General features: G+C 36.7%; 1 non-coding gene across 1 annotated transcript; it reads left to right on the forward strand.

Annotated features, from left to right (window-relative positions):
- Positions 1 to 2,115: 2,115 nt before the first annotated feature.
- On the forward strand, positions 2,116 to 2,262 carry LOC119871380. The gene has a single exon (XR_005357480.1). It is a non-coding gene; the product is annotated as a U4 spliceosomal RNA (small nuclear RNA).
- Positions 2,263 to 11,231: the final 8,969 nt, after the last annotated feature.

Here is an 11,231-nt window from a genome sequence, read left to right on the forward strand (position 1 = left end):
GCTAGTGAGAATGTAAAATGCTGAAACCACTAACGAAGACAATATAACAGTATAAAAAGTAACAAATAATTACCATATTATCCAGCAATTTCACTTTTGATATATACACAAAAGAAATGAAACCAGAGTCTCAAAGAGATCTATGGACTCCCATGTTCATAGCAGTATTTTTCTACAATATCCAAAAGGTGGGAGCAACCAAAATATCAATGGATAAGTAGATAAAAAAAGAGGCATATACATGCAATGGAATATTATTCAGCCTTAAAAAGGAAATCCAGGTAGATAACTCTTGATGACATAATGCTAAGTAAAATAAACAAATCACAAAAAGACACATACTATATAATTCCATTTATGTAAGCTATCTAGAGTAGTCAAATCCTCAGAGACAAAGTAGAATGGTAATTTCCAGGGACTAGAGGGAGGGGAAAATGGAGAACTAATGTTTAATGGATAGACAGTTCCAGTTTATCAACATGAAGAGAGTCCTAGAGATTGAGTGCACAACCATGTCAATGTATTTAACACTACTGAACTGTATATTTAAAAATTGTTAAGATGGAACATTTTATATTATATACCTTTTACCACAATTTAAATAAACAACGGCAATCACACATGACAAGGAAGAAGGCTAAGGGATGAGTTGTGTCCACGAGAGGTCACCTTCACTCAGAGCTGGCCAGTGTCCATAACTGCCCAATATTCAGTCTCTTCAGAGCAGTGTCCTGCAACGATGGCTTTGTAGACTATCAAGAGAGTGAACAGGTAACAATCAAGGCACTTACATAACTTTAGGAAAGGCTGTTGTCCTCAGAATTAGTTCCAAAGAAACGGAGGAATACTGGGCTTAGGAGTCCAAAACAGGAGGAACAAGGAGCAGAGAATTTTAAAGTAGCTAGAAAGATGGGCAAGAGTCATGGAAAGAATATGCTGCAAGAAAAGGTAAACTTTAGGAGAAAGAATTTGAAGGTGGAGAGTTTCAAACTAAGGTCAATGATCAGGAAAGTAAGCCACACTTTTACATGAGTAGAATAGTGGGTCATTAAGAAGTCAGAAGGTAAAATATATCCGACAGGGAATAGCAGCTAGGTTGTCTATTCTGACCTGGGCCATCAGGCTCCATTATTCCTGATTGCTATGGAAAATATGTAACTACCTGCTAGCTTCTCAGGCATAGTGACACACAGAGGGGGGAAAAACAAAGTCTGGAGACCAATTGGTCAATGTTGGACCTAGAACACTTTTAATACGTTGGTGGGATTCAAAGTTACATTCATTAAAGGGATCAAACAGGAGACTGAAATGAAAAATAGAGTGAACAGACAGTGATCATTCCTTTAAAGAAGCTGTTTTTAAAGAAATGAGAAATAAGGCATTAGTGTTAGAGGTCAGCAGGGACAATCATGAAAGATAGCTATGCTTTCACTCCTTCTGAGGTAGGAAACCTAAACCTCAGAACCTGTGAATATGTTCCTTTATAGGGCAAAAGAGACTCTGCAGAAGTGCTAAAGGTTAAGGAGCTTGAAATGGGAAGAGTATCTGCATTGATTCCATCTAATCACATGAATACTTAAAAATGGAAAACTCTGGGGGCACCTGGGTAGCTCAGTTGGTTAAGTATCCGCCTTTGGCTCAGGTCACGTTCCCAGTCCTGGGATCAAGCCCCGCATCGGGCTCCCTGCTTTGTGATATAATTTTTTTTTTTTTTTAAATGGAGAACATTTCCAAGCCGGCTCAGAGATGCTATTTTGCTGGTTTTGAAGACAGAGCAATGAGGCCATGAGCCAAGGAAGGCAGGTAATCACTAGACTGAAAAGACAAGGCAACAGAATCTACTCTAAAGGTTCCAGAAGCAATCAATCCTGCTGACACCATGATTTTAGCCCAGTGAGGCCTGGGTTGAACATCTGACCTCCGAAACTAAGATAATAAGTCTGTATTGTTTTAAGCCAGTACATTTACAGTAAATTGTCACTACAGAAGTAGGAAATAAGACACTTCTTCACAATTAAGCTTTATCAAATTGCAATGATAAATTGTAGGCAGGGTACAAAATCATGTTACAGGGTATTAACTAAGGTGTTACATCAAAGTTAAAAAATACACCTGAGCTTTGTGCAGTGACAGTATCGTAGCCAATGAGATTTATCTGAGGCACGATTATTGGTAATTGAAAAAGTGCACCTGAAATATATACAAGGGCTAGATATCTACCAGTATTCTAGTCCTGAAAATACATACCTACTATTCATATGGATCTTGAGAAAGGACATTGATTCACCTTAAATAACAAAGTAACATGCAAAAGGAAAAAAGAAAGCATCTTTGAACTAAGGCAGCTTTGTTTCTGAATCAGGGTGCATTCATCATTTACTCAACACTTTACTGAGTATCTTCCCTGTGTCCTGCTGTGATGATAGAAGACAGGCAGCTCTGTCAGAAGCTTGCATGCTCATATTCTAGTGGTGTACTAGAACAATAAAGAAATAAGCACCATAAAAATATGTTTAAGTGCCTAGAAGAAACATAAAATGGAATTCATGAACACAAAGTGACTGAGACACAAACACATAGAAGGTGACAAAAGTCTTTCCGAAAATGTGACCTCAAAGATGCTACCTTAATAGGTTAAATGAAGAAGTATATGCATATTTAGGGACACGTGTTCCAGGAAGAACAGTAAGTACAACGCCCCAGGGTGAGTAAGCATTTGACAAGCTAAAAGAATAATATGAAGTCCCATGTATGCAGCACAATGAGAATAGGAAAAGCAGTAGGAAATGAGTTCTGAAAGGAATGACTGGGGAGGCAGACGACACAGGAACTTATAGGCTATTTTTAAGACTATCTTTTACCCTGAGTGAGACATGATGCCATTAGAAATAAGATTTTGAACAAAGCTAGGACATGATTCAAGTTAAATATTAAAAGAGCTACTCGGAGTGCTACATTGAAACTAAGTTGGGGGGTTGGGGTGGGGGTGAGGCAAACATACGAGAATCCAATTAGAATGGGAGGTATCCGTGACTGGGACTAAAGTGTAATCCTGGAGGAGGTGGTTGGGTTCTGAAGCTGACAAAAGTTTGCTGACTGGTTGTGGGGTAAGAAGGAGATAAAGCAGTTACCTGTGGCTTTCAAGATGTGGGACCTAAACACCTGGAAAACAAAATTGCCAATCTGAGCAGATCCTCAAAGGATGAGTTAGGGTCCACTACCATTTAGCTGTAGGGAAACATTCCAAATCCCCCAGCCAAACTCTAGGTTACTAGCCACACTTTCCTGCTGCCCTCCCTAATGGCACTTCCTTTGTGGTCCACTCCAGACTTTTCATTATCTGTGCCCCACAGAATCCAAGGATGCAGTCAAGCCCTCTTGGTATTGCCCTCATTTGGTGTGAAAGGAGAAGCAACATATTTTTCTCTACTCCTTGCAAAGTCCTTTCAAAGTATTTTCTCCTGAGTAATCAAAAATCAATTTCTGGCTGCTCTTGATGGTGACAAGCCCCTGAAAAACTCAGATCCTAAAGATGTATATGGTGTACCTAGTTCCTTTCTTAAAAAAACATGGTGACACTTTTCCACATCATCCTCAGCTGTGAAGCTTTAACCAGAATTTGGAGGCACAAAGAAAAAAAATACCTTCCTGGATTCTGCAAAATATATATCATATAACCCATAAAATAACAATTAGAAACTTAAAATTTTAAATAAGTTAAATTTCAAAAACTGACATATCCCCAATGGAAAAATGGAAAAAATAAAAATAGACCATTTACAAAATAAATACTAATTCATAAATATGCAATAACTACATGGAAAAAAATAACACTTATATGAAAGGAATGCATGGAGATAATGTCTACATATTAAATTGGTTGTGATCAAAAGAATCTTCTCATTACTTTCATATAACATTAGATTGGAATAAATGCTCTTAACTGTCATGAACTCCCAGATTCTAAAAATGTATTTAAAAAGAATAAGGAATGACAAAATATTCATAGGGATTTTTATTGGAGTATTATATTATACGTAAACAAATACTTGGAATCCTTATGACAGACCAATAGTAGAGGATTGGTTACATCAACTACAAAATACCCATACAATGGAATATATTTATTAAAATATGTATATACATATATATGTACCCAAAAATATTCATAGCATATTGCTAAGTAATAAAAATCATACTGCAAAATAATGTGATCACATACATGGTATATACAGGTTATAAGATTAGTATAAACATATACATATACACACCACCAACAGCATTAGTTTTTGAATTTATGCTATAAATTTTTCTATTAAGTATAAATGTTGATAGAAAAAAACATCAATAAAAGCTACATAAGTGTCAGAAACTTTATATGGACTTAAGAAAATGTATGATAATGATGGGAAAACCAAGGGAAGACAAAATTACCCACACAGAATAACTGCAAATAAGTAGAAAATTTTGAGTAGAAAGAGGCTATATTGAATATATATTGAAATATTCACAGTAGTCACCTCTTGGTAATTTTCTTAACAGTTTATAGGTTTCCTACATGAAGCACATACTATCTTCATCATTAAATCATAGATAAACACAGGAACTTTATCTCACCTTCTGATTTCACTTATATGTGAAATCCAAACAAAAAAATAAAAAAATAAAACCCACCAAAATAAAAAACAAATGAATAACCAAACAAAAAACACAAATAGACCCACAAATACAGAGAACAAACTGTTGGTTTCCTGAAGGAATGGGGAGATGGGAAAAATGGATGAAGGGGAGTAGGAGGTTCAGGCCTCTAGTTATGAGTAAGTCACAGGGATTAAAGACACAGAACAGGGAATATATTCAAAGGCATTTCAACAGCGTTTTACCATGACAGATGGCAGCCACACTTGAAACGAATATAGCATTATGCAATTAAAGTTCAATCAGAGGTGCCTGGGTGGCTCAGGTCATGATTTCCAGGTCATGGGATCAAGCCCCAAGTCAGGTGTCTTGCTCAGCAGGGAGTCTGCTTTTTACTCTCTCTCTCTCAAATAAAATCTTAAAAAAAAAAGTGTTCAATCACTATGCTATACACTTGAAACCAATATAACTTTGGGTATCAATCTCACTTCAATTTTTAAAAAGTTACTTTAAGGCCCTATGTTGTTCCTATCACTCTCCTTGTCTCCCTTGCTACATTGGATTATGAATTTAAAGCTGAGAAGATCATTCATTTTTATTGTTTTTTTTTTTTAATCCTCCACTGTTGTAATTGTGAAAAAGCTTGTAACTAATTGATTTCCCACTTAATCTTTGTCTTTCTACCAAACCCACTTTTGGTAGAAATTCAGTCCTTGCTACTTGTTTCTAACTCTTCTATTATGACCTAACATGTTTGTTTGGGAATAGGATTCGTTGTTTTGAAATATGAGCATTAATCACAACGGAGAATTATGCAGGTAGAAGTAGCAAAACGGGTGCTTTTATAATGCAATGTCTAATAAGGATATCTACAGAAAGATTTTTCAGTGCAAAGGATATCATCTAACAAAAGAGACAAAGATGAGGTCTCTGACATACCAAGGAAAAAAAACAGGAACCATGATTATTAAGACTTAGCAGGAGGGAGATAGCTCTGAGTCACCAAACTAGATTAGGTCCTCGAGGAAATCTGTAAAATTAAGTCTATAAAAGCTGGCCCAGCTGGTTAATTAGCACACTGTACAGCAGATTATGTTTTATAGTTTGATTTTTAAATTCAAAGCTACAACCTAATATGTCAAGCCAATTATATTACCAAGGACTTGATGACTTCTTCCTTCTCATATGAGCTCACCACCAATTGTTAAACTTGCATTTTATACACAATAAGGGCCATTTTTGTTATGTGCCTGATTTCTCAAACCTCCATGTTAAAGCATTATCAGTGGACAGGGAAATGCTTCCAGAACTGCTAACCCACAGAATGCTATGCTCAGACCCCAACTAGTGCCAACTGAAGGAAATGATTCATTTATTAAGGTTGTAATTACAGCTATGAAACAGCTGGTTATGGGTTGTTTCTCCAGGCCTGAGCTCCTTTCTAACATCTGTTATTAGAGTAGAGAATACTGGCATATTCTTAAGTATCCTTTCTAGGCAAAAAAAAAAAAAAAAAAAAGTTTTTCAGAGGGTTTGGGGTGACCAATTTAGACAATCAACAATAGATCAAATGTTGGGGGGGACGTGATGACCAATATGAGAACTTGAACAGGACCAAATACTGAAGATCTTGTAACCTCGTTCAATTAACACCAAAAACTCTGAGTTTTGCTTTATATAATTCATATGCATCTCTCTCTCTCTCTCTCTCTCTCTGTCACACACACACACACACAGAGATAAACTTTCATCTTTTCCTGAAGATGCTCTGTATGCTTTTCCATTTTCTTGATTTTCTTATGCGGTCTCATTAGCTCAAAATGTCTTCTACTTTTCCTTGCTGCCTCCTTCTGTCAAAATCTCACTCGTCCTTACTTAAAATCCAAACCAGCCTTTTTCATGAACACTATCCTTGTTTCCAATTGGATGTTGCTGCAAGATGAATCAGTACAGTTGTCAAGAAAGATTGTTAGATCCTCTTTGCATAAATTTATTTTGGCAGTTTTTACCTGCATCGTGTTGGACAAATTACTTAATCTCTCTTGATCAGTTTTCTTATCAATAAAATAAATGGATCTTCTCTAAGAGTAAAATGAGATAATACTTACAGATTTCTTAAAACAGTGACTGGCAGGCACGAAGTGCTCAAAAAGCTCTTTTAATTAAAAAGCTCTTTTAATTAGTTTCTGCAGCACAAAACTCTTTCTACCCAAAGCAGTATTTGTAGCGAAAATATTTGAAGACTGAGATCACAAAGAACAACTAATTGCATATTTTCTGATGATCTCCTCCAAATAGAATAAAGAGATTCAACATTCTATTCAAGTACTACCTTATCTCAATTATAAATATTCATCCTCATGTTCCTGAAACAAAATAACTTGGTTCACTCTGGGTGACTTAGAGTACACGTAAGTCCTTTTACTCTTTGGTCACTCCGTGTCAATCCTGTTGTTAGAGGTTATCTCGTTGCCCTAAAGCTTTCCCTCACATTTCCAGGGTATAACCTTTAAGATATTTAATATATACAAAATCCCCCAGTCCTGATATTAATCACATGGTAGGAGGTACAAGGATAGGAATGAATTAGATTTAGTTAACATTATTAGGACAATTAGCAGTAATTACCAGAGTTGTATAAATGGGAGAATCTTACTGCTGCTTAGGGAGATCTGTGAGGAGAATGATTCAGAAGGAATTTTAAGGGTCGCATTTTAATCTAAATCAATTATTTTGAGGATGCTAAGCAAGGGCCAGGATTTTGATATGCCCATTAGAGCCTGTTTCATGAGAAAAGCATAGTTCAGAGTTTTGTTCTTTGGAGGCTTGAATTATGTCAGACAGTGAATTACCTCATCTTTCAGGATCAATAAACCACTTCAAGCTTTAAAACCAGGTTCCTCTTTCAAGCCATGACACAGCAAATTGTCTAAGGAAGAAGACAGCACTGAGAAAAGCTAAGTCACACCAATGGACTATGAATACCATTAGCATTTGCTAGGGACAAAAGGAGGCACTATAGGACTTGGCTTTGTAGAGGCTTCCAGTCAATATACGCTTTTATATTCTGACCTTTCAAGTGTTCTACTCTGGGGAGTAAATGAATTAAAGAAAAAGTATAAAGGGCAGAGATTTGGCAGAGTCAGTTATTATTTATACACTCTGAAAAAGACGTTCTCTAACAAGGTCTAATAAATGTTTGGTAAATTTCTGGATTTCATGCCTGGGCTCATTTCTGAAAATCACACGCTTTATTTTGCCACTGCAAGTGAATGGGAATAAAAGCCCAATTGTTATTTTATTTTTTAGTTGAAGTTAGGGTTGGTAGAGAGATCTCCAATTTGCAAACTGGCTTTCCTTAAGGGGCCTTTTTGAGAATGTGCAGCTACAGTAACAGGATGAGGCTTCTCCAATGCCTAGTATTAATTTTCTTTATGGTAGAATTGAACAATTAAACAATTGAAAAATAGCTTGTCTTTTTATTTTTTTATTTTTTATTTTTTTTTTATTGTCTTTTTAAAGCCATAAGATTACACTTGCTAGTGGGCCCAAATAGATAGAACTGAAATATTTCCTCTGCTGGACTCCTTGATGTATACAACCATCTTTCACCTACGAGACTACCATGTCCAATGAAGCAGAATGTCTGGTAAATCGATACTGGTCTGTGAAAGAGGATTGGTCCTTTTTCTCATGAACTGCACACATTAGTGTGGATAGTAAGGAGATTTGGGGAGTGTAGGTGGGGACAGGGATGCACTCTAAAATTACATATTTTATAGCCACTAAATCCAACCTTTGGGTTCATCTTGAAACTTGAATATTAATCTCAGTACTCACTCTCCCAGTCAAGTCCTGTCCATTCTACCCTCTAAATAGATCATAATTCCACCCCTTCCTTTCCAGTCTTCTCTGGGGAGAGAATCTGGCATAAACTGGGTTTATGCCACTACAGCAATCTTTATTTCTGTCCAGGTAAAGGAGATGAAAGCTTTTTGAGGATGGGCGGTTATGTTGACATTTGTAAATGAGGACACAAACCATCACTCATAGACATGAATTATGTAACATCCAATGCTTGAGATAGAGGAAAGGCATTACATTCTAACAGCCCATTTTTAGAAATTTTAGGTTCAGTTATTGTGCTGAACTGGCTTAGTAAGTTAACCCCTGGAGTATTGAGGGATTCTATATTGGGGAAGGATGAAGACAAGGCTGCTGTATGGGGTGTGGGACCAGGGGGTCAGTATGATCCAAAAGAGGATTATACTTCACCACCTGTCCTTAACATGCAACATCAGTTTTACAGAAGACGTAACTTTAAGATAAACGGTAGGGAAAGCCTTCGTAAAACAGACATCTGAAGAGCAGCACTATTCTGTGTTTTAAGAGTCTAATTTATAAAGGACAAAACCTGGATTTTCCGTCTACCTTCAGGACTGCAGACCAGGCTCCTCCTTAACCACTGAGCACTCTGAGAGCCTCTAAACAGCTGATATCCTCCCAACAGAGTATGGCCCATGTTCAAGGAGATCTTCCAAGTTATAGATATTCTCAAGACTTTGGTACATCAGAATCTTCAAAGATCGAAATACAAGTGCCGAGTCCCCGGTTCAGAAGATTTTGAATTACATTTCTGATTATTGAACACCCATAGGTGAGAACCTTGGTTCCAGTTATGACTACACAGATGAAGTAAATAATAATTTCAACCTCTAATTGAGTACCTGTTCCATATTAAGTACTTTACTCAGTGTTTTACATAGCTCATCTCTTTTTAATATTTGATCTTCATAATACTAACATGAAAGTGCTATTAGCACCATTTTAGCCAAAAGGAATCTAAAACTCAAAAAAGTAACTTTTAAGTGACCGAACTAGAATTCAATCTTGCCACTGTTTATGCCAAATTCAAGCCATTTTCATCTACCTCTACATAATACTTCCTTTTTGAGATCCTGTCATAGTTGTAACCCTTATATAGATACTTACTCGATGAGCTTGAATGACTGGGGAGTTGGGGAGAGGGTAGAGCAGCATGCCTTACTTCCTTTAAATTCCTACTGGAAAACTGATGCTTCTCTTTTTAAGATCCCCTAAGACAGGGCTACAATGAAGTTAAATGAGCTAACAATAGGATAACAGATTATTTCATCTGTAAATTCCTAACTCACACTTATTTTAGGAAATACCAACATTTTAAATGGCTTCCATATCCTTCCCAGTCATTGATAAGTAAGCAGGTTTCTTGAATTCATCACGTGCTCTGAGGGTTGCTTAGGGATCTTCTCTCCATTCTTACCACATCTTCTAGATCTTTTCTAGGAACTCAAGTTCATCAGGTTTTTCCTGTGCATTTCCTACTTTGTCCTGAAGCTAAGTCAATTTCAGTTGACGTGACTTATCAGGACACAGTAGCACTACTCTTTTCATTTTTTTTCCCACTATTTATTCCCTTCAGCGTAGAAGACTAGGTCCATCATTACTGGAATGAAAGAGCAAAATCCCTTCAGCAGAGCTTTGTTAGTGTTACTCGTGTGGTAACCTCCCAACCCTCGCTTTATTTTTAAAGTACTCAGAAACTCCATATTTTTTGCTATATATTACATTGGTAACTATGTACTAATTTTAAAATGACATTTCCAATTAAAAGTGAGAAAAAGCAGTATACCCTAATAGTCAATGTTAAAATCAATCATTATTACATTTTAAAGTAATAAGTAGAGAAGTATCATCAAATTTATAAGTCAGCAACTTATGTCCCAGATAACAACCAGTGGCCCATCTTTGTCTTGCCATACGATTCTGACACAGACACAATTTGACTCCTCTAGTATACTTATCCCCATATCTGACAACCTCTTCACTCTCCCCCTGGGCAGAGTTTTATTACCTGACTACTGACAGCAGAGTAGGAACCAAGGACTAATGAGCACAAAGGCTATCCAGGTCCTCAGGGCCAGGAATTCACACAGAGCAGAGCATGGTTGAAGATGGAAAACCATTTTAAAGTTCTGGCCAACTTGCCTCTAAATTGTTGTCAGAGAATGATTTCATAGAAAAGAGGTTTGCATTATAACCTGCATGACAAGGAGGATTGTTGCTCATTTTGTGACCTGAGATAATGATCATGTGGTTTCTTTAGGGCAGCTGTCTATAATATAATGAAATAGATGAGAGAGAGGCAAATAGAGAAAGAGCGACACAATCTCTTTTTGTCACAGGCAACTGGCATGTCATAGGACTAATCTTCCCTTGTTGAGAGACAGATAAAGTGTGAGAATGCCCCATTAACCATGAAACAGAATTGCTGAGTGTGAAATGAAGATAAACTGAGGATTCTGCAGGCCTATTGGTAAATGAGAACCAGTTGCAAACGCTAACAGCTTTCATGATGTAACCATGGTGGATGGTCATTCGCCAAATTTTAAAGCATTGTAATTACCTAGGTTCATCTGTCTGGGAACAGATTATGCTGCCCAGTTGATAAAGATTTTAGAAATAATCATTTCTACTACGTCAGTTTTTTTTTATCATTTATAATTTACAATGCTCCTTACATTGGTGTTTTCATTACATTTCAACTTTTAGTT

This window comes from Canis lupus, chromosome 3 (assembly GCF_011100685.1).
Source record: "Canis lupus familiaris isolate Mischka breed German Shepherd chromosome 3, alternate assembly UU_Cfam_GSD_1.0, whole genome shotgun sequence".
In the NCBI taxonomy this organism is placed as follows: domain Eukaryota; kingdom Metazoa; phylum Chordata; class Mammalia; order Carnivora; family Canidae; genus Canis; species Canis lupus.